The sequence below is a fragment of the Drosophila bipectinata genome, chromosome XL, assembly GCF_030179905.1.
Source record: "Drosophila bipectinata strain 14024-0381.07 chromosome XL, DbipHiC1v2, whole genome shotgun sequence".
Taxonomy (NCBI): domain Eukaryota; kingdom Metazoa; phylum Arthropoda; class Insecta; order Diptera; family Drosophilidae; genus Drosophila; species Drosophila bipectinata.
The window spans coordinates 21,007,978-21,031,688 of record NC_091734.1 but is presented as its reverse complement, the minus strand read 5'-3'; the positions used below and the strand labels follow the sequence as shown (position 1 = coordinate 21,031,688).

At 38.4% G+C, this 23,711-nt stretch overlaps 1 protein-coding gene across 6 annotated transcripts in view; it reads left to right on the top strand.

The window, feature by feature from the left end:
• The first annotated feature begins 323 nt into the window (after positions 1–323).
• The window catches only part of dpr18 (defective proboscis extension response 18), a 338,738-nt gene continuing 315,350 nt past the window's right edge, over positions 324–23,711 (top strand). For all 6 annotated transcript variants that reach the window (XM_043211392.2, XM_043211390.2, XM_070278540.1 and 3 more), the window contains exon 1: positions 324–541. The gene's annotated coding sequence lies outside the window, so the exon portion shown is untranslated. The remainder of the gene's footprint in view (positions 542–23,711) is intronic.

Genomic DNA, 23,711 nt, shown 5'->3' with positions numbered 1-23,711 from the left:
TGGAAGTAAAATAAGTACCCACGCTTAAAAAGTCTCAAAAGAAATTAAATACATTTTTTTCTAAAATTCCCTGTTTTTTTTATAAAGCCACATTTTATAAAAGCGGATGCTTTTGGAAACGAAAGCATTGTCGCTAGTAAGCTTTGGGACACTTTATTGCTTTGGAAAGAGCTGAGCTTTCCTTTTTACAGACGTTTTAGTGAATTTTCACCTTGATACTCTATGAAAGCTCGCTCAACGTCTCTTGAGTTTTTCTTTAAAGAGGTTTACGATGACTGTAGTTTTGATGTACGACAGTTCATTACAGTACTTCGATAGCCACGAGCAGGTCGGTTAGGTCGCATAAAAAAATCTTCGTGACGTGTTTATGTATGATTACGTATTGGTAGTTCATTTTAAAATCTTTTAAAACATTCAAAAATTTTGTTTGGTATGTTAATGCAAAAATTAACAGAATGACCAGTTATGTTACTTGTGAATAGTTAAAAAAAATGAAAAATATTTGAGCATGAATAACCGAATTTTTTTTTAGTTAAATGGGGTAAGTATTAAAAATATAAAAAACATATAATCAATAAAAGATTAAAACGCATAAAAATACTATACTCAATTTTGATAAACTTAAGTTAATGTAATAAGTAAACAAATTTAAATGTGCAAGATAAATATCAGGTTGCATACGTACAAAAAAATATTTACTCTTATATAAATACATGTATAAGAAATAGAGTTAGAGTAAGAGAGTTCGGATTTTTCAAAAATGCTTTTTTTGTCAAAATATTACGACATACCAAATTTCATAAGGATTGGCTGACTAAATGTCCGGAAAGGACATTGGTATTTTTTTGTATTTTTAATGATAGAATCTTGGGACTTTTTTTTTTTTATATCCTAGCTCATTTTTAACAAAAGTTAAAAAAAAAAAAAGTCCATTTTAACAAAAAGCTAAATGGATCTACACTGGTTGTGGATCAGACCCATGGAGATAAGAGATAAGCAGTATAGTTTAAAACCGATCCCCTGCTGCCTTATAAAAATATTTATAGGTATTACGATTTATAAAAACAGGGGAGCCAGAAATCATGCGGGTTTTTGAATTCCTTAATAATTTTCTTTACAACCAGTACATATCCGAAGTCAAAGCTAGCCTCCGATCCAATTTTTAAGCAAAAAGTCAACATCGGACATACCTTCTTTCATATGTTATGGTAATTTAGCCGACTCGGATCAGGCCGTTTCGGAACTTTTTGACTCTAACCACGGAAAGTTCCTTGGAATAATAATAAAACTCTTCTGAGCATCGAGCCTTTCTTAATGTGAGTAATATGGACATATTGGACTGTGACCTAGTTGAAGCCAAAGGACATTTTACCAAATCACACACACCTGACTTGGGTGGTATCTCCCCATTCTTTCTTAAGAGTATCGGGAAGAGTATCGCTTCCCTTTCTACTCCCCTTTAACTGCTGTTCTCTTTGTTGCTCTCATCCGGTAGATTTCCCTATCTGTGGAAGATTACTTACTGTTACCAACTTGCTAAGATTGCTAAGATTCTGGATAGTAACTAAAAAATTTACGTTTTTGACTAGTAATTTTATATCCTCCAACCAGCATGGTTTCTTGGCTGGGACGTCCACTACAACTAAATTATCGATATTTTCTACGCACTGCATTGAAGTGTTTGATAACCGATTTCAGGTTGATGCAATTTACACTGACTTTGTCAAAGCTTTTGACAAAGTTTGTCATGCTACTCTTCTGGCGAAAATATATAAATTCATTCATAAGATATTCATTCCTCCTTATTAAGTTGGTTTGAGTCTTTTCTGGCAGAGCCACGCTGCTATTGGAGCTACTTAAGTCTGATGCTGATCTTAAGTCCCTTTGTCGCCTCCTCTGGTCTTCAACAAGGCAGCTATCTGGGACCTTTTCTATTAATTATCTTCATTAATGACATCTCTTCATGCTTTCGTCATGTCTACTTCTTGTTGTATGCGGATGACCTTAAATACATAAGGCCATTAGTTGCATCAGTTACAGTTACTTGTGCAGGAGGATACATTTAAAGTTTTCCCGAAGGTGCTCCCGTAATCTTCTCCTATTAAACTTATCAACATTTCTGTTTACCCGCTACAGTGAGCAGATTCTTGATGTTGCGCGGTTATTCTATCAGCAATTATAGTTTGACAGCTAAAAAGGAAGTGTTAGATTTTATTAAATGTTAGGTGTTTTATTCGACAGCAAATTTAAATTTGCTGTTCACTTTGACTTTATACTACCTAAAGCGTATGCTATGCTGGACTTTGTGAAGATGCACGTGAGCCAATTTAAAATCCACACTCGAGATTCAGCGTCTATGCTGCATTTGTTCGGTCAAGGCTGAAATATGCCTCAATCATTAGGGACAAAAGAAAAAAATCCAGAAGAAATTTTAAAAATTTGCTCTTCTGTCGCTAAAATTGCATGATCCTCTACCCTCATACCAGAGTCGCTGCCTTCATCTCAATGTTTAAAAGGGTGTTTTTAAAGGCTTAATAATCAGGCATTTATTTTGTAGTTTATAGGGTAATATTTTGTAACCGCTAAAGATTTATCCGTTGGCGAAATAAATAGAATAAATAAATATGTTGTGCAAATGTGGAACTAAACAAAAGGTCACGTAGCATGTCAGCGTGCACTGCGTTGATAAGTAGGTTTAAGATTTTTATATATTATAGGTTTAAGATTTTCATTTATTTTATGAATAAACTCCGTTTTATAACGAAACTTATTGGAGTACCACCATTTTTATACCCTTGAAGAGGGTATTATAATTTTGTCCAAAAGTATGCAACGCAGTTAAGGAGACATCTCCGACCCTATAATGTATATATATTCTTGCTCAGGATCACCTCCTGAGTTGATACGAGCATGTCCATCTGTCTGTTTCTACGTAAACTAGTCTTAAAGCTATCGACTTGAAACTTTGCACACACCCTTCTTTCCTTTGCATAAGTCGGAACGTACGAGATCTGCCTACTATACCCTATAGCTGGCATATAACTTATTGATCGGAAATGGTATTACTTTGGTGTTTCAAGAGTTCGAGAGGTGGTTTTAGAGATAGAGAATTTAGCATGAGAGCTATTTTTGGCAGAATAATACGACATGCCAAATTTCATAAACAACGGCCGACTATGGTATATCTTATGCCATATAACTGAACGATCGGAAGTGACCCAACATTCGTGTTTTTGAAGATAGAAAGCTGGAACTTGGTACAGATTATATTTTTGGCCAGTTAATCCGACCTTCAAAACGTTCGGCCGACTACATCTTATAGCTGCCATATAAATGAATGATCGGAAATGGTTTTTGGTAGAAATACATGGTATTTTTGAAGTTAGATGCTTGGGTTATTTTTTTAGATATTTTATTGTAATAAATTAATTTTATTATGTTATTCTCATAAGGATCGGCCAACTGTATCCGATGTTTGCGATATATATCCAGTTTTAACTGCAAGAGTATATCAACTTCGGCTCCGCCCGAAGTTAGTTTTCCTTTCTTGTTTTTTGCTTCTCTTAACATTCCCCATATAACCAACTTTTGTATTCCTATAAACAAGAATGAAGGATGCATTAAGTTATTTAAAGGCAATTGACTGGTTTATAGTTCTTGAGTTCAAAGACTTATTTTACTGAGCATAAATCATTAATCCGTTTTGGCCAATACCATTCAATCGGTTGCTATCAATTCTTCAAATAATGTCGAAACCTTGTGAAGAAGTGAAGAAAAGTCTTAGCTGGGAAGAGCATAGGTTTCGACAAAACAAAGAAAATTTGAAGAGCAAATAAAAGGGCCGTTAAAACATGTTTTCTTCCATGGCTTTCAAGAGTCTCAAAATTATGGTTATTGTTCAAGCATTGAACACGATTTTAGATACAAATTCCGTTTCAAGGGATCGGACCCATGAAAATACGAGATAAACAGCATGGGTTAAAACCGATCCCCTGCAGCCTAAATAAATGCATAAATGGTGCGCTTAGTGAAGTTAAGAAGGGTCGCATAGCAGGTCAGCGTGCAGTGCGTTGATAAGTCATTTTAAATTGATTTAAGACTTTCATGTATCTTTTTTATAAGAGAATTATAAAAAGAAAAGAATTATATTATATAAGAAAGCAAAGCTAACTTCGGGCGGAGCCGAAGTTGATATACCCTTGCAGCTAAAACCAGATATATATCGCAAACATCGGATATAGTTGGCCGATCCTTATGATTACATCATAATAAAACCAATTAATTACAATAAAAAATCTAAAAAAAAGTCCCAAGCTTCTATCTTCAAAAATACGAAAATTGATATTTCTATCAAATACTATTTCCGATCGTTCAGTTATATGGCAGCTATAGGATATAGTCGGCCGATCCTTATGAAATTTGGCATGTCGTAATTATTTCCAAAAAATAGCTTTCAGGTCAAATTTGAACTCTCTAACTCTAAAAACACCAAAGTTATACCATTTCCGATCAATCAATTATATGGCAGCTATAGGATATAGTCGGCCGATCTCGGCCGTTCCGACTTATATACTGCGTGCAAAGGAAAGAAGGGTGTGTGCAAAGTTTCAAGACGATAGCTTTAAAACTGAGAGACTAGTTCGCGTAGAAACAGACAGACAGACAAACGGACAGACGGACATGCTCATATCAACTCAGGAGGTGATCCTGATCAAGAATATATATACTTTATAGGGTCGGAGATGTCTCCTTCACTGCGTTGCACACTTTTGGACAAAATTATAATACCCTCTGCAAGGGTATAAAAAACTGTTTCCAAAAGGAACTCATTGTAGTAACACCTATTTATTTGGCGCTCCTTTTAACAGTAATACAAGCAGATGTCTTCGATTCTTTTAGCCACAACCTCATAATGCGCAGCTAAGAACTTTTCCTCTTTTAGATGTTGAAGTTCGGCTTGGACATTTGGAGCTTAAAATTTTTTTGGAGAAACAAATTCGCCTTGGAGGAAAAGTCCTGATGAGCTCGTATCGATATATATGAGCTCTATATCGATATAAAATATCGATTTCTGTCAGATATCCAATACCAAACTTGGGCGAAATCCTTAGTAAGCTAGGAAAATGTTAATATTTCACAACTATCGATTTGGCAAAGAGATTTTTTTAAATAGAAATGGACCCAGAATCAATATCTAAAACTGTATTTTCCACCTTGGCCTTAGGAATGCACCCTCTACAAAGGTGCATGAATAATTTCCTTTGAACGCTGCTTAACAAACATTGTTTAGTATATTAAGATGATATTAACATTTTTTCCACATCCCTTACCGAATATTAAAATTCATTACATCTAGTTTTTTCCAAGCCTGCAGAAGCCAATGTAAAACAAGAAAGGAAAGCTAACTTCGGGCGTAGCCGAAGTTTATATACCCTTGCAGTTAAAACCGGATATATATCGCCAACATCGGATATAGTTGGCCGATCCTTATGGGAATATGAATATATAATTACAATACAAAATCTAAAAAAAGTCCCAAACTTCTATCTTCAAACATACCAAAGATGGTATTTCTACCAAAAACCATTTCCGATCGTTCAGTTATATGGCAGCTATAAGATAAAGTCAGCCGGTCGTTATAAAATTTGGTAGGTCGGATTAACTGACCAAAAATATAATCTGTACCAAGTTCCAGCTTTCTATCTTCGAAAACACGAAAGTTGGGTCAATTCCGATCGTTCATTTATATGGCAGCTATAGGATATAGTCATCCGATCCTTACGAAATTTGGCATTATTTTGCCAAAAAAAGCGCTCATGTAAAATTTGAACTCTCTAACTCAAATAACACCGAAGTTATACCATTTCCGATCAATCAGTTATATGGCAGCTATAGAATATAGTTGGCCGATCCGTTCCGTCTTATATACTGCGTGCAAAGGAAAGAAGGGTGTGTGCAAAGTTTCAAGTCGATAGCTTTAAAACTGAGAGACCAGTTCGCGTAGAAACGGACAGACAGACGGACATGCTCACATCAACTCAGGAGGTGATCCTGATCAAGAATATATATACTTTATAGGGTCGGAGATGTCTCCGTCACTGCGTTGCACACTTTTGGACAAAATTATAATACCCTCTGCAAGGGTATAAAAAGGAGCAAAGATTGATACACAAAATCTCTACTCCATAGAAGCATTCAAAAAACATAAAGCTTAAAGCTTCTTAATAACACAGCGCGACAGTGATTTGGAACTTTTGAAGAGACCTAGTAGCAATTTTTTATTAGGTCGAATATAGTACAAAACCGTGTTGAAAATATTTCGAATACCCTCAAAATCTTAATTTATTTAGAAACAACGGTTTTTCGGGAGTTTTTTGCTCTTAAAAATTACCTAACGCGTAATTTATACGGATTTTAAAAATTCCGACGTTTTTTAATAGTTAAATTTTGTAGCTTTAAAAAAAAATAGATCTCAAATTAATTAAAACAAAAAGGATAACATTTTTACACAAGAAACTGACATTTTTGAATTTTTGTCGTGTTTTGGCGCCATTTTTTCAGTACAACTTCCAAAAAATGGTATAATTTTTGATACATATCAATATTGTCTCATTAATCCTGAATAAAACAGGATTAAGACAAGACAACAAGAAATCCGTACTTTCTCAAAATGGTCATCCTATATCTTTCATAAGCAGAATACTCAATGAACACGAATAAAATTACAGTGCTATCGAAAAGGATTTACTCGCCATAGTGTAGGCTACTAAAACTTTTCGACATTATTTACTAGGGAAACATTTTCTCATTGCTAGTGACCATCATCCTCTTAGATGGTTGCATACCTGAAAAGAACCTTATGTCAAGTTATAAAGTTGAAGAGCTAAATTAAACGAAGCCGAAGTCGGATTAACGAAGTCGATAGAACATCGACTATATTAAAGGGAATTAAAATTCAGTTGCCGATGCTTAACCAAGAATCAAACTTGAAGAAAATCATCAAAGTGAAGTTACTCAACAGGGCAGATAAAGTCAATAGTATCCTTATTTATTTAACAGAAAAACCAATAAACTATTTCAAGAAAAAAATAATTTAATTATTTCATTAAATCCGATAAGAATAAAGTAGAGCATTCAACAATATCCGATAACTACATTGCCACAATTCAATATAATGTAATGACATTCGAAAAGGCTAAACAGATTTTACTTGATAAAAGAAACATACCCATTTTTATTGAGAGCGATGTAAATTTTAAAATTGTTCAAAGGGCATACAGAAAAATTTTTAATCCCGACTACACTAAAGTAATTCGCAGTCTCTGCATATTAAAAAATGTTTGTTCATATGCCGAATTCAAATAAATTATACTTTAATCACAAGAAAACCTTTTACATCCAGCTATACAGAAAATGACAAAATTATTTAAAAACAAGAAAGGAAAGCTAACTTCGGGCGGAGCCGAAGTTGATATACCCTTGCAGTTAAAAGCGGATATATATCGCAAACATCGTATATAGTTGGTCGATCCTTAAAAGAATATAATAATATGACCCAATTTATTATAATATAAAGTCAAAAAAAAAGTCCCAAACTTCTATCTTTATCAATACCAAAGTTGGTATTTTTACCAAAAAACATTTCCGATCGTTCAATTATATGGCAGCTGTAAGATATAGTCGGCCGATCGTTATAAAATTTGGTAGGTCGGATTAACTGACCAAAAATATAATCTGTACTAAGGTTCAGCTTACTATCTTCAAAAACACGAAAGTTGGGTCATTTTCGATCGTTCAGTTATATGGCAGCTATAAGATATAGTCAGCCGATTATAATAAATTGGGTTATATTATCATATTCTTATCACGATCGGCCAACAATATCCGATGTTTGCGATATATATATCCGGTTTTAACTGCAAGGGTATATCAACTTATGCTCCGCCCGGAGTTAGCTTTCCTATCTTATTTTGTTTTCCGCAAGCGTAGGTGTGCTCAACAAGGTGTTTTAATTGCTCATTTGCGTCAAAGTTATTTTTTTCATTTTTTATAAGTTGAGTTTTTTCCCTCTATAAATTCCTTTTTAGGGGGTCGGCAGAATCTGATCGATTAAATAACTGTGGTTAGATACATTTCTTAGCAGCGGCCTAAAAACATACCAATAACACATTGTACGATTGGACAATATAACACATGTACTAAACATTTATTACTTATAATTAATTTCACATACCTCTCAGAGAAAATGTATTGAGCCTTTTATGTTCTTATATTTATTACTCACTATACACATATATTTGAAACTAGAAAGATGATTAAGAGAGGAATGCGGTAAAGGCTCAGCAGTGGCGGCGGATGAAGCTGTCGAAGCTGTTTGGCAAGAGAGTGTGTGTTGGAGATGTACTAACACAATATCGATACTCACATGAGTTAACGAGTTTGGTCGTGCTGATGAGGGATGAACTGATGAGGGTTGCCTCAGTACCCCCTCCTAGAGTTCCAGTTGAGAAAGATCGTCGTCCGGATCTTCACACTTGCTTGGGTGTCTGAGGTGTCGTCTGCTCCTGTGTCGGAGGCCTTTCGTCTTTGAACATGTAAGCTGGTTTAAGTCAATCGATGGAAACCTTGTTGTCCTTTGTGTAGCTTTTGAGCGTAAAATATTTGTCGTGTTTTGTTACCACTTCGAAAGGACCCTCGTAGTTTGCGGCCAATGGGGCAGTTCCTCATCGTTTTCCTGTTCCAGTGCCATCTCGTCGAAGTTTATGTGTTTGATGGCGCCGATGCGTGAGAGAAAATCAGCCACGTTGTTTCTTCTCCAGAGATCTGCCATATATCGGTGCTGAATTGGCTGATAAAATCCAGTTGCCGGGCGCGTCGAGGTGATGCTTTCTCGCTTTTTTGACTGAAGGCTTACATAAGCGGCCTGTGGTCGGCGAAAATTACGAAGTTTCTGCCCTCTAGTGCATACTTGAAGTGCAAAATGGCCTTATAGATGGCAGTCAGTTCTCTATCGTAGGCGCTGTACTTTTTTTGCGTCGATGTGAATTTTCTGGAGAAGAAACCCAGTGGTTGTGTTTGCCCGTTGATGATCTAATGTACTACGGCACCCATGGCGTCGTCGGATGCATCGGTCGTTAGCGTTAATTGCGTGTTTGGTGCTATGTAGTTCAACAACCTAGCGTTCGCAAGCTCGTTCTTGCAGGCGGTGAACGCGTTCGAAGGCGGTCGAGGATCGTGCGTAGATGCGTCTCGTGCTGCGCCTCGGATTTTGAAGCGATCAGAATGTCGTCGACGTATGCAAAAACGAAGTCGAGGCCTTGTATAACGTCGTTTACGTTTATGATGTTTGCGCTGCGTTGCGCAGACTGAACGTCATGAACAAAAATTCGAATAGCCCAAAAGGCGTGATAATTGCTGTTTTGGGAATATCTTGTGGTTCGACAGAAATTTGGTGATATGCTTTTTTTTTAGGTCGATTTTCGAAAATATCTTCTTACCGTATAAGATGCTCGTTACATCTAATATGTACGGAATAGGATGTCGATCCGGCACTGTTACGTTGTTCAGTGCTCGGTAGTCGCCGCACGGTCGCCACTCTCCATTTGCTTTCTTTACCAGGTGCGATGGGCTGAACCAGTTGCTACTTGAGGGACGGCATATTCCTTTCTCGATGAGGTAAGAGAACTCGGATTGTGCAGCTTTGAGTTTGTCGGGCGCTAGTCGTCGGGCGCGAGCGTAAGTAGGCGGGCCGTTGGTCGAGATCAAGTGCGTTACTTCGGACGTTGCTGACAGCTGGTTCGAGTTGATCGTTGCGAGATCGCGAGATATCGACAAGTAGGTCGAAGTGTTGAAGAAAATCCGATCCAATGATAGCGCTGTTGACGTCAGCTATCACTAAGGTCCAAACGAAGTTTCAATACCAGTGGCAATGATATGCGTTTTTCTCCATAGGTTTGTATTTTCGTGCCATTGGCAGCGAAAAGAAGCTTTGGAGTAAGCACAGTATTGGCGTTTCTACAGGGTGGCATCACTGAAATGTCGGCGCCGGTGTCGATGAGAAACTGTGTTTTGAAGAAATTGTCGCTGATGACGAGGCCGACAATTGTGTTGTGGTCTTCTTCGAATTTGTCCGCCGAATCCGAAGACTGTTTTAGTTGTTTGGTTTGGATGAAAAAGAGCATGATTGGCGGCGTTGCCAAATTTGCTGTGGTACCAACACATGTCTACAGCTATGACGCTGTTCCATCCGTTCGCAAGCTTCAAGGTTTCCGTTTAAGGTTTTTGAACAGCGCTTTGATTAGTTGTTCGATGCAGTCTAAACGATCGTCGAAAACGGCGCTGCTGGTTGGTGCCGACTAAGTTGCTAGACTAAGTTTGCTAAGTTGCTAGGCTAAGTTTGCTTAGGCTGGCATCCGATGCTTGTAAGATCGCTTGCACTTGGGTTGGTAAGCGCTGCAGCCACAGTGCTTTCAAGAAAGATTCGTGAACTTTGTTTGCGGCGAGTGCGGTTAGCTCTTTGAGCAGTTGTGTGGGGCGCTTGTCACCAAGGACGGTCTCCGATATTAGCTTCTGGAATTTCATTTGTTCGCTTTAGCAGAAGCGTTCCAGAATGCACGATTTCCAATTTTCGTACTTGCCTGTGCGTGGTTGGTTGACGATGGCGTCGGCAATTCGGGCCAACACCGGTGCTTCGATTGACGCTAGGATCATGTTAAATTTCATTTCGTCCGAGGTTATGTCCGCCAAAACGAATTGGGCTTCAAATTGCGATAGCTATAATTCTCGGTGTTCGGGTCAAAACGGCGATATTTCAACAACTACGGGGTTTATGACTGCGTCGAAACCGCAAAAAACGGTATCGTGATAAACCTCGGCGTCGTCTTGTGGGGCGTCGTTGTTTGCCATTGTAAGCACCTGTACTCGCGTGTATATAGTGATCACCTAGGGGTCACCAATTTGATGCTCTTATATTTATATATACACATATATTTATAACTAGAAAGATGATTAAGAGACGATTGCGGTAAAGGCTCAGCAGTGGCGGCAGACGAAGCTGTTGGACGAGAGAGAGTGTGTGTTGGAGATGTACTCTCACAATACCGATACTCGCGTGAGCCATCGAGTTTGGTCGTGCTAACGAGAACTTAAGAGGGTTGCCACATAGTCATAACCTAACCCTATCACACATATTCCTAGAAAGCTCTAATTACATTGAGCAAAGTCAAAAAATTTCTCCAAGAAACTTGAGAAGAAATAGTAGACCAATAAATATATCTACAACATAATAACATTTAAGTTTAATCTGACTGTACATAGCTAGAGTAAGTACACATATATGCATCTATATTAAAACAAATGAATTACAACATAGATTTTAAGCAGAAGGCCTTTGAAGCTATTGCTTTACACAAAAGAAAATATTACGGAATACTGAAAAAATCGAAATAATTAAATCATCCGATGACGAATAAGTAAAATGAAGCAAGATAGAAACAATCCTTTTCACATACAACCATAAAATTAATCATGACACCACTGGACAAATACCTGATGAAATATTCCTATACGCTGGCCATCTAATATTAGACACTCAAAATATTAAAGAAAGGAAAATAGATAAATTAAATGAAGATCGACGAAGAAATTTAACTTTGACACAAGACACAAATTCAAAAGCAAGCAAAAGTGTAAAAAAAAAAAAGACGAAGATCATTACTAATTGAAATAGGGAAACCAAATACTTCAAAACACAAAATTACTAATCGAAATAGGGAAACCAAATACTTCAAAACACAATTTAAGGAATGAAAGACAACTAATATTGCTGAGAAACGGAATCTATTCTGGCGACGTTGCTTATATTCAATGTGACTGATATTCATGTTGCTGAAAGGTTAAGCAAAATTTATGTTAATGAGTTCTGAGCTGACAACCGAAGAATAAAGGCACATCTTCCATGTCTTGTGTTTTATCTCTAATCACCGTTGGAGAAATAACTGGAGCCACGACCCGGCTACCAGCTTACAAGAAGAGGATCAGCAGCATCATCGTCACTGATTGTGGCTACCACCTGGTCTCGATCGGTGCCCCGCATCATTACAGGATTGCAGAGACATCTTCATAGTGACCGGCTGTTGTGGGCAGCAACTTGCCGCATCGGTTTCGTCAAAACCCACAATTCCGTGAGCAGCACGTGCCACGGTGGAAACCTCCTGCAAGAGCTGTGCAGGTGAAGAATGTTGTAGGCAAACACGCTACGACAACTAAAGAAAACCTTATTATGCGCCCAACCAAGTCGAAGACCCTGACGAAATCTCCAAGCCTCGAAAATACGAGGAAAAACAAAATCATCATCTTAAAACTGGTACCCTAGGACGGACTGGTCTGGACCACACAGAAGACTGCGAAAGAGAAGGAAAACTTTCATAGATTCATGTAAGTGAAACCATTTTGTGATTTGCCAGGAAAAAATAAAATAATCGTTAATAACGGTTTGTCAAAACCCACAATTCCGTGAGCTTCACGTGTCACGGTGGAAACCTCCTGCAAGAGCTGTGCAGGTGAAGAATGTTGTAGGCAAACACGCTACGACAACTAAAGAAAACCTTATTATGCGCCCAACCAAGTCGAAGACCCCGACGAAATCTCCAAGCCTCGAAAACACGAGGAAAAACAAAATCATCATCTTAAAACTGGTACCCTAGGACGGACTGGTCTGGACCACACAGAAGACTGCGAAAGAGAAGGAAAACTTTCATAGATTCATGTAAGTGAAACCATTTTGTGATTTGCCAGGAAAAAATAAAATAATCGTTAATAACGGTTCGTCAAAACCCACAATTCCGTGAGCTTCACGTGTCACGGTGGAAACCTCCTGCAAGAGCTGTGCAGGTGGAGAATGTTGTAGGCAAGACGCTGCCACAACTAAAGAAAACCTTATTTTGTATACCAAGTTACCATGGCAACGCTGATCGATCGTCGTCGCGTCTATACATTCCACTCAAATAAACTTTTTTAGGAAAAAAACAACTACGCATTTCATTTCTCACTTCCACAGGAACCTTCTGTACAATAATGTTGTTCTATTATTCACCACGGACCACACTCCAATACCCAACTTAGATTTCACCCTTCGCTGTTTATTTTTCTCGAGCATTCCAATTCGAATACCTGTAGAGTATGAACATCACTCTCTAAGAATAAATTTAACGGAAATAAATATCATCACTTAATCTTTTGGTAAAAAGATAACAGACTCGCTCAGAATGAAATATTTGTATAATAAACTTTTGAAAGAACTAAATGGTTTAACTATTCATCAGCAAAATATTTAGAAACGTGGACTATTTGTTATAATAGGTTCATGTTTTAAATTTTTTTTGGCACACTTGATATAAATAATAAGGAAAAAAATAACAAAAAACAAAAAAGAAAAGCTAACTTCGGGCGGAGCCGAAGTTTATATACCCTTGCAGTTAAAACCGGATATATATCGCGAACATCGGATATAGTTGGCCGATCCTTATAAGAATATGATAATATAACCCAATTTTTTATAATACAAAACCTAAAAATGTCCCAAACTTCTATCTTCAAAAACACAAAAGTTGGGTGATTTCCGATCGTTCAGTTATATGGCAGCTATAGGATATAGTCGGCCGATCCTAATGAAATTTTGTAGGTTGGATCAACTAACCAAAAATAGAATCTGTACTAAATTCCACCTTTCTATCTTCAAAAACACGAAAGTTGGGTCATTTCCGATCGTTCAGTTATATGGCAGCTATAGGATATAGTCGGCCGATCCTTATGAAATTTGGCATGTCGTAATGTTTTGCCAAAAAATGCTCTTATGTCGAATTTGAATTCTCTAACTTTAAAAAGTCAAAGTTATACCATTTCCGATCAATCAGTTATATGGCAGCTATAGGATATAGTCGGCCGATCCGGCCGTTCCGACTTATATACTGCGTGCAAAGGAAAGAAGGGTGTGTGCAAAGTTTCAAGACGATAGCTTTAAAACTGAGAGACTAGTTCGCGTAGAAACAGACAGACAGACGGACAGACGGACATGCTCATATCAACTCAGGAGGTGATCCTGATCAAGAATATATATACTTTATAGGGTCGGAGATGTCTCCTTCACTGCGTTGCACACTTTTGGACAAAATTATAATACCCTCTGCAAGGGTATAATAACCGCAATAGCATTGACACACTTGTCAATGAACTTATGCAATTTACTGAGTACATTGAAGACAATGGGCATGCAACTTTCTTGGACTTTTTAGTTCAAAATTACTGAATAATGACAAGTTAAAAAGCATTAACAGCCAAAAAATAATTTTAACCAAAACCGATCAACAATCAACTTGGATTGACCACAAAAATAACGAACTACTACTTATTTCACTTATCTCTATTAACCACAAAATCATTATTACCATGAGAATAATTCCTTATAATGGACTCAGTTAGACTATTAAGATCAACAATCATATTGTGAAGATGAGAAGAAAATAATCAAGACCATAACGAAGTTAATAATGAATGTATTAAAATTATAATTAAGCACAAGAACCTAAATTGTAATTTTATGCCAACACCCTCAAAAAATAATTCAATACGTTGAACAAAATATTATATTGTACTTATATGGAATCTAACTGAAACTACAATCACTAAAAATTGTCAAGAATTAAATAGCGATATAAAAATAAATGGAAGCAAAGTTATTAGAATAAAACAATGTAACGTTAAAATTGGAAATGTTATTTTAAGCGAAAATTCGTTAAGTCCAGAATTTGAATTTGCAGCAAAAGTAAGATTTTTGTAACAAGAAATTAATCTTAAGCTGAGATCAATCGAATAAATACGTAAGCCCAAATCCTCGTTCACTTATTCTTCTTAGCGTTGTCCTTAGTCAACTGACGCAACATTAGTTTGGCTCATTTGAATAATAAACAATTTTACTATATACCGTTTCCAATACAAACGGTCAACAATTTCGAACGTGTGGATTTCGAAGACTATAAGAGATAGAACTATCAGATTTGGAATTTGGACTTGTATGATATCCGCGCAGGTCAAGTTAGTGTTAAAATTTTGCACACCCCCAAAACAGAAATCTGGCTTTTGCGCCAGTTCGTAAATGTTTTTTGAAAATGTTTTAATGCCAAACTGTTTCAATGGCTAATCTTCACCAACACTTCAAAAACAGACAAATCGGATAATTTTTAGAGGAGTTATAGCCAAAGCCATCGGTGGTATAGCCATAGGGTTGTTGTTGTTGTTTTGCCCAAGCGCCCGCCTAAGAATCCGAGGATGCCTGCATTTTTAAACGAAACTAGACCCACCCATCAGTGGATAGCTTTTCTCAGCAACTTCATCTTCGTCACTACCACTACATCAAGCGCTTCATCATAGTCATCCCATGATTTGGGTTGATTGTTTGCGCAACGACGCGTCGTAAAATCGGATTTGGTATCTAGCTTTTTTCACATAGGTTGCATGTCTTTTAAATATTTCTTCGCAAGAAATAGTTGAAATGAAAGTTCCTCGTCGTCTTCGTCAAGCGTTAAGGTCGTTTGACGACGGCGTTTAATTGTATTAAATATTGTTATATGGCCTCCGGGATTTTTTCGAGCTCTGCAGCATTGCTCTACTGCTTCGCGATTAGATTCATCCGCAATAAAAGGAATTTTATTAATTTTGTGAAGTTCTTTGAGCCATGATTCGTTCATTGAAATGTTGTGGATTCTGTAGAGCTTGTTATTTACTAAGCTTTAAGGATCCGAGCGGGTAGAATAGTTTCAGTCATGAAAATGTGAGCGTACTCTAGTATCCTTAATTAAATGGGAGTCTTCAAAGAGAGATGGCTAGATGACAAGTCTTGGCAAATATTATATTTGCAGGACGGCAAAATGAAAGGTGTTTTTAAGGCGCCAACGTTTGGGAGAGAAAATTTAGAAGCCAGTTTCCTGGCATCGTGTTTGGCATATGTTTATCCGTTGCTCCTGTGATCTTGCAATGGATCTCTTCTGGTTGCTCTCCTGTTATCGGCGTCCCTTTTCCGTTCTCGCTGCCTGTGGTCCGTATTCCTTCGCCGCTGCCTGTGCTCTCCAGCGTTCCTTTCCTGTTCTCTTAAACGTTCCTCTGCCTCGCGCAGCGCCGTCCCTAATCCGCTCTGAAATTCAAAATTCGGTATTGGTTTTTCACTTCAAATTTCGCCCTGTTTAAATTTAAATTTCTTAAATTTAAATTTAAAAAAAATTTATTTAAAATTTAAAATATTTTACCTGTAAAAATATTTTCCACAAACTGACGTCCCTCGATACATTTTTTTCATTGACTAGTCGGTGGAGTATAGAATTTCTGAATATTTAGCCATGTAAGTTAATGCATGTTTATTTTATGTACCTGTTGCGCAAATTAGGTGTTATAAATATTATTAGTCCTAATTAATAATGCTATTTTTTCGACCAGTCAAAAAAATGTATTACCTGACATGGCACCATTAAAAGACCAGTCTATAAATTTCACTCATACCTGCGTTACCGGTTGCGCCATTCAGGTCCTTTGCACAATTCTTGTCATTGCACGCGCTCAAATTGATTTCTTCAAAACAAACTGTCTCTAATATCTAAAATGTAAAGGATTGTAAACTTAAGAATTAAAACTTTGTCGTAATTTTTATACCATTGCAGAGGGTATTATAATTTTGTCCAAAATAGTCTATCAGTTTTAAATCTATCGTCTTGAAACATTGCACACACCCTTCTTTTCTTTGCACGCAGTATATAAGTCGGAGCGGCCGGGATCGGCCGACTATATCCTATAGCTGCCATATAACTGATTGATCGGGAATGCTATTACTTTGGTTTTTTTATAGCTAGAGAATTCATATTTCGTACGTATGCTATTTTTTACATGCAAAATGCAAAATAATACGACATGCCAAATTTTAAAGAACTCGGCCGACTTTATCCTATATTTGCCATATAACTGAACAATCGAAAATGACTCAACTTTCGTATTTTTAAAGATATAAACTTGAAACTTTGTACAGATTCTAGAGAGCTATTTTTGGCAAAATAATACGACATACAAAATTTCATAAGGGTCGGTCGACTATATTCTATAGCTGCCATATAACTGAACCATCGGAAATGGTAGAAATACCAACTTTGGTATTTTTGAAGATAGATGCTTGGAATTTTTTAGAATTTTGTTGTAATTTATTGGTTTTATTATGATATTCTCATAAGGACCGGCCACCTATAAGGACCGGCCAACAACCGGCCAGCGTTTCCTGGCGGTTGCCGATGGAGTTTCCTTCTTATCAGGAAGTTACGCTGGGAGTTGCCAACTCCGTTGCTATGGCCCTTAAGGCGCGATAACCAATTTCAGTAAATGAATTGACATAAACGGCTGTGCTGGACTATTAAGTTTAGGACTTCTTTATTGATTGAAGCTCGGATACAAACTGGAACTTAAACTACTTCCCCTTTCAAAAATGAGGCCGCCTTTGACCGATCCTATTTGGGAATTCATCTTTTTTAGCTGGGCCGCAGTTCTTCGGGCCTGGGTGACTCACCGATAGCCGATGCAGATCAAAGTTCAAAACAACAATAACTTTGGCAAGTGCTACTGCCAGCATTAAACCCTGCAGCCCCATCGAAATCATTTTATTTCAAGTTAGTAGCATCTTGCCCTGTATCGATTTGGGACTTTTTATCAATCTGGTTATTATTATTATTGATAATGACTTGCCTTGATTGCATTCATTACCTCAAGTTCTTTAAATTTAACTATTTCGATATCTTCAGCGTCCGGCGTTCCCGCCACTTTCTTTAAACCTGTCCCTAGGAAGTCTAAGCTTTTGGCTACTCTATGATGGACGCTCAATGAGTCGAGCGGGTCGCGTGGATGAGTGACATTAACGATGAAGAGTTTCTGCACTTGTGACTGAGGGAACATATTGGTCATTCCATCGGTTTCTTCTATGATGCGCCTATATTCCGAGAGATTTGCTGAGTGTTTGACAAACGCGAACTCCTCTCAAAGCAAAATCTGAGGTGTGGTTGTAAATCTGTTATTCGGATGTGCTATAATTTGGTTAGCGTGATGAAATAATAATAGTAGTACAAACTTATGCCAAGTGACTAGGAACAAGGATAATAAAAAAATGAAAAATGATCAGGCGAGCGATAATAATGCTATGCTCGGCCTACCTAAATTTGTCCTTGTGGACCACCCTCCCCTTAATTAGGACTGGGGTCCCTATGTCCGCTTCGTCTGGGTTTTCCTCGCACAATGGTGAAAATCTGTTTCGCAGTCGCCTGTTGGACTTCACTAGGATTTTTTCGCCAACATCGAACACATCGAACACTCTGAACACTCGAACACTCCGGAAGCGTTTCTTTATGGCGTACTGTGGTTAAGTCGATTGTGTTTGAACCACGTCGGCCGACCTCACTAGGATTTTTTCGCCAACATCGAACACATCGAACACTCTGAACATTCGAACACTCCGGAAGCGTTTCCTTATGGCGTACTGTGCTTTAGTCGATTGTGTTTGAACCACGACGGCCGACCTCTTGGATGGATAAACTTGTTATATCTGGCTGTAGCCAGTAGGATCACCAATGCCTTTGCCTTGCTTTTATCCATTTTAAGGCATCTAGCAAGCTCTACCAGAATGCTTTGAAAACGTTCCACTTGACCGTTTGAGACACTGTGGAGGGGCGGTGCATTTAAGATGCTAACGCCGATTTGATTTTCATCATAGCCAAGATGGTGTGCGAGTTCAACGATGGTTCGTTGACATGAGATGGGATTGGTGTTACTATTATTATTAGCTCCTTTTTTTGGATGTCTGTCGTATAGCCTTAGCGCATGTCTTGCAACTAGCGACAATTTCGTTCGCTAGCTTGGCCATTTTCGGGAAGTACTTTGAGAGTACCTGCTTCACGTTTTCTTGAGCAAATCTGTGAGCTCTGTTTTGCTTCGCAGTGAGAATTTTTCGCCTTACAGCGATTGCAAAAATGTCCGTAACTCGGTTTTTGCAGTGCCAAAATTTGGTGGCAGGGAATTGCCGAACCAATTTGTCCTGTGTCATTGCTAGCAGGTGCAAATCGCAATAAATATAAGTATATAAGTCGGAACAACCGGGATCGGCCGACTATATCCTATAACTATAGGCAAAACAATATGACATGCCAAATTTCATAAGGATCGGCCGACTATATCCTATAGCTCCCATATAACTGAACGATCGGAAATGACCCAACTTTCGTGATTTTAAAGCTGGGAAATTTTTTAGATTTTGTATTGTAATAAATTGGATTATATATTCATATTCCCATAAGGATCGGCCAAATATATCCGATGTTTGCGATATATATCCGGTTTTAACGGCAAGGGTATATAAACTTCGGCTCCGCCCAAAGTTAGCTTTCGGAAAGTATTCGGATTGGACTCCGATACGGCGAAGGTCAGCGGTTGGTGGTAAGTGTAGATATTAATATCTTTAACTGCATACATATAATGACGCAGTTTTTCTAGCGCCCAGACTATGGCCACCAGCTCCCTTTCGACGGTAGCGTTGTTAACTTCTCTATGCTTTAAGTTCTTATCCTCTGAGAATACGATTACATCATCGACATAGACATAGCAAAATTTGCCAATCTGCTCTCGCAGTATGTCGTCGATGGTTCTTTGGAAGATGCTGGCAGCATTCCTCAACCCGAATGACAGTCGTCGAAACTCGTATTTTCTTTCGTTAATGGAATGGGAAGTTTTTCACGGTCACACTTTCAGTGTAATTTGGTGATAGCTAGAATTCAAATAGAGCGTTTCAAAGTATTTGGCATTGCCTAAATTCCTTATTATCATAGATATATTTGGCATGGGATACCGATCTCGTATTGTCCACTCGTTCAATTTGCGAAAGTCTGCGCATCTTACGCTTGCCAGTTTCGTCGGTGCCCTTTTTGTCTACTACCCATATTGGCATATTGTAGGGGGATCTCGACTTCTGAATTATGCCATTTTTTAGAGAGGTTCTGAATTTTGCTATTGACGAAATCGTCTGCTCCCGTTGGGTACGGGTAAGGTCTGGAATAAATGGGCTCCTCATCAACTATCCTGATGGTGGCCACCACCGACGTGTTTATTTATTTATTTCGCCAACGGACAAATCCTTACAAATCCTTACACGGACAAACATTCAGAAGAAGGCAACGGCTCTGGTATGAAGGAACAGGATCCTGAAACCTTAGAGGCAGAAGTGCAGATTTTAAAAATTTTTGTCTGGAGTCGCTCAATTCTGTCGGAACGAACTTTGCAATCCGGATTCCAAATGATTGAGGCATATTCCAGCCTCGACCAAATAAATGCAGCATAGACGCTGAGGCTCGAGTATGGACTTTTGAACTGTTTCACGTGCCTTTTAACAAAGCCCAGCATAGCATACGCTTTAGGTAGCATACGCTTCTAAGTGACCAGAAAATTTAAATTTGCTGTCGAATAAAACACCAAGGTCTAACACCTCTTCTTTAGCTGCCAAATTATAATTACTGATGGAATAACCCGTACAGATCTCAAGAGACCGCCTACTGTAACGGGTAAACATACACTTAGATAAGTTTAATGGAAGAAGATTGCGGGAGCACCATGAGTAAACTCTGGATATATCCTCCTGTAACCAGTAACTGTCACTAATGCAGCTAATCGCTTTATAGATTTTAAGGTCATCCGCATACATTAAAAAGTACGAATGACGAAAGCATGACGAGATGTCATTAATGAAAATGATAAATAGAAGAGGTCCAAGAGAGCTGCCTTGTGGAAGACCAGAGGAGGTGACAAATGGACTTGAGATAGCGTCTCCAATAGTAACATGGCAAGGTCGGTCAGCCAGATAAGACTCGAACCAACTTAATAGGCAGGAATGAATACCTAATTTATATAGTTTGCCCAGAATGGCAGCATGACACACTTTGTCGAAGGCTTTGGAGAAGTCGGTGTAAATGGCATCAACCTAAAATCGGTTTTCCAAAGCTTCAAAGCATTGCTTAGAGAAGACCGCTTAGTTAGTGGTAGTGGACCTCCCAGGCAAAAAACCATGCTGGTTGGGGATATAAAATTGCGAGCCAGAAAAGTCAATTTTTTAGTTACTATCCGCTCCAGTATCTCAGCGACGTTGCAAATTTTGGCTATAGGTCGATACTTGGTAACATCGCACTGCCACCTTTGTGAATAGGCGTTATAGAAGTAATCTTCCACCGTTGGGGGAATCTTCCAGAAGAGAGCGAAAAGGAGAACAGCAGTTTAAGGGAAGTAGAAAGAGAAGCGATACTCCTCTTAAGAAAGAATGGGGAGATACCGTCCACGTCAGGTGTGAGCGACTCGGTCAAATGTCCAGTGGCTTCAACTAGGTCACCGTCCAAAACGTCCATGTTACTCACATTAAGAAAAGGCTCAATGCTAAGAAGAGTTTCATGATCACTCCAAGGAACCTTCGGCTCCAAGTTAGAGGCAAAGTATTTTGCAAAAAGATCAGAAACGCCCTGATCCGAGTCGGCTGCTAAATTACCATAACATATGTATGAAGGTATGTCCGATTTTGACTTTTTGCTGTTAACAAACCGCCAAAAAGCTTTAGGATTGGATCGAAGGCTAGCTTCGACATCGGATATATACTGAATGTAGAGGAACTTATTAAGGAAATCAAATTCCCGCTTAAATTGCCGGTATTGCTCTCCTGCTCGAGTCTCACCTGTCATTATAAATCGTTTGTAGTGCTTATCCCATCTATTCTTTAAGTTTTTTAAACCTTTTGTATACTAGGGAAGACTATAGGATCTTCGTACCCCCACAAGGGCATAGGTATCAATAATATTAACAAGAAAGCAAAGCTAACTTCGGGCGGAGCCGAAGTTGATATACCCTTGCAGCTAAAACCGGATATATATCGCAAACATCGGATATAGTTGGCCGATCCTTATGATTACATCATAATAAAACCAATTAATTACAATAAAAAATCTAAAAAAAAGTCCCAAGCTTCTATCTTCAAAAATACGAAAGTTGATATTTCTACCAAATACCATTTTCGATCGTTCAGTTATATGGCAGCTATAGGATATAGTCGGCCGATCCCAATGAAATTTTGTAGGTCGGATCAACTGACATAAAATAGAATCTGTACCAAGTTCCAGCTATCTATCTTCAAAAACACGAAAGTTGGGTCATTTCCGATCGTTCAGTTATATGGCAGCTATAAGATTTAGTCGGCCGATCCTTACGAAATTTGGCATGTCGTATTATTTTGCCAAAAAATGCTCTCATGTCAATTTTTAACTTTCTAATTTTCTAACACCGAAGTTATACCATTTCCGATCAATCAGTTATATGGCAGCTATAGGATATAGTCGGCCGATCCCGGCCGTTCCGACTTATATACTGCGTGAAAAGGAAAGAAGGGTGTGTGCAAAGTTTCAAGTCGATAGCTTTAAAACTGAGAGACTAGTTCGCGTAGAAACAGACAGACAGACGGACAGACGGACATGCTCATATCAACTCAGGAGGTGATCCTGATCAAGAATATATATACTTTATAGGGTCGGAGATGTCTCCTTCACTGCGTTGCACACTTTTGGACAAAATTATAATACCCTCTGCAAGGGTATAAAAAGGGCAACCAAGAACTTTGTATAACAATCATCGATTGAGCCATCCGAAAAAAGGGAAACCCAATTAAAGGCTGAAATAGAGGCGTTAATAAGTGACAAGTTAGTATCATTCAGATGATAATATGGAATGGGGGTAGCAGAAGGCAAAAAACTATAAAACTCAATATTAATTACCAACGGCTTGTGGTGCATATCACAAGGACTTAATGGTACATTGCATAATTCTACTTTACTATTAACCAAATTATTTAAAAATATAAGATCAAGAATTTTGGATAAATCATTAAAAATATTATTTACTTGGGAGAGGCCCAGACTAAAAATATCATCTAAAACTACAATTTCATGACTCTGGTGAACGTTGCTAGGTAGCATGCAGGGAAATTCTGGGTCCCAAGACCAGACAATGGAGCTCAGGTTGAAATCGCCAGCTACCATCAAGGCGGTAGGGTCCGACGTTATAGCACAGACACTAGTGATGTTTTCCATATGCGCATGATATATACTAAATGCGCTGTTGGGAGGGATGTATGAAGCAATGAAGATGAACGGGCCATGGACGCCCTGGATTGAAACCGCAAGCTGATCCAGTAAAGGGTCGGCCACCGGAAGGCGCAGTGGTGTAGCCTGAAGAGATCGACGGATAGCGATGATCACACCTCCACCTCGCCCACACTGGGTACTGAATGCATCTCGGTCCTTTCGAAATACATGGTACAAATTAGGCTCGAAGAGCTCAGAGGAGCTGAATTTGTCATTGAGCCACGTTTCCACAAGGATGATTACATCAAAATCGCAGGCAGAAGAATTGAGGAACACCATCCGGGTCTTGGTTCTCATTCCTGATATATTTTGAAATAGAACTTTTAGGCTTTTATTAGGGTCCGAGGACGACGAGTATCTACAGTCCAAACTAGGAATTGGACGGCAAGGCGGTGATGATGAAAGTGCACTCCTGGTACTGGTGCATGTGGAGGCATATCCAATACGCATAGCTTGCAAAATAGCCGACAA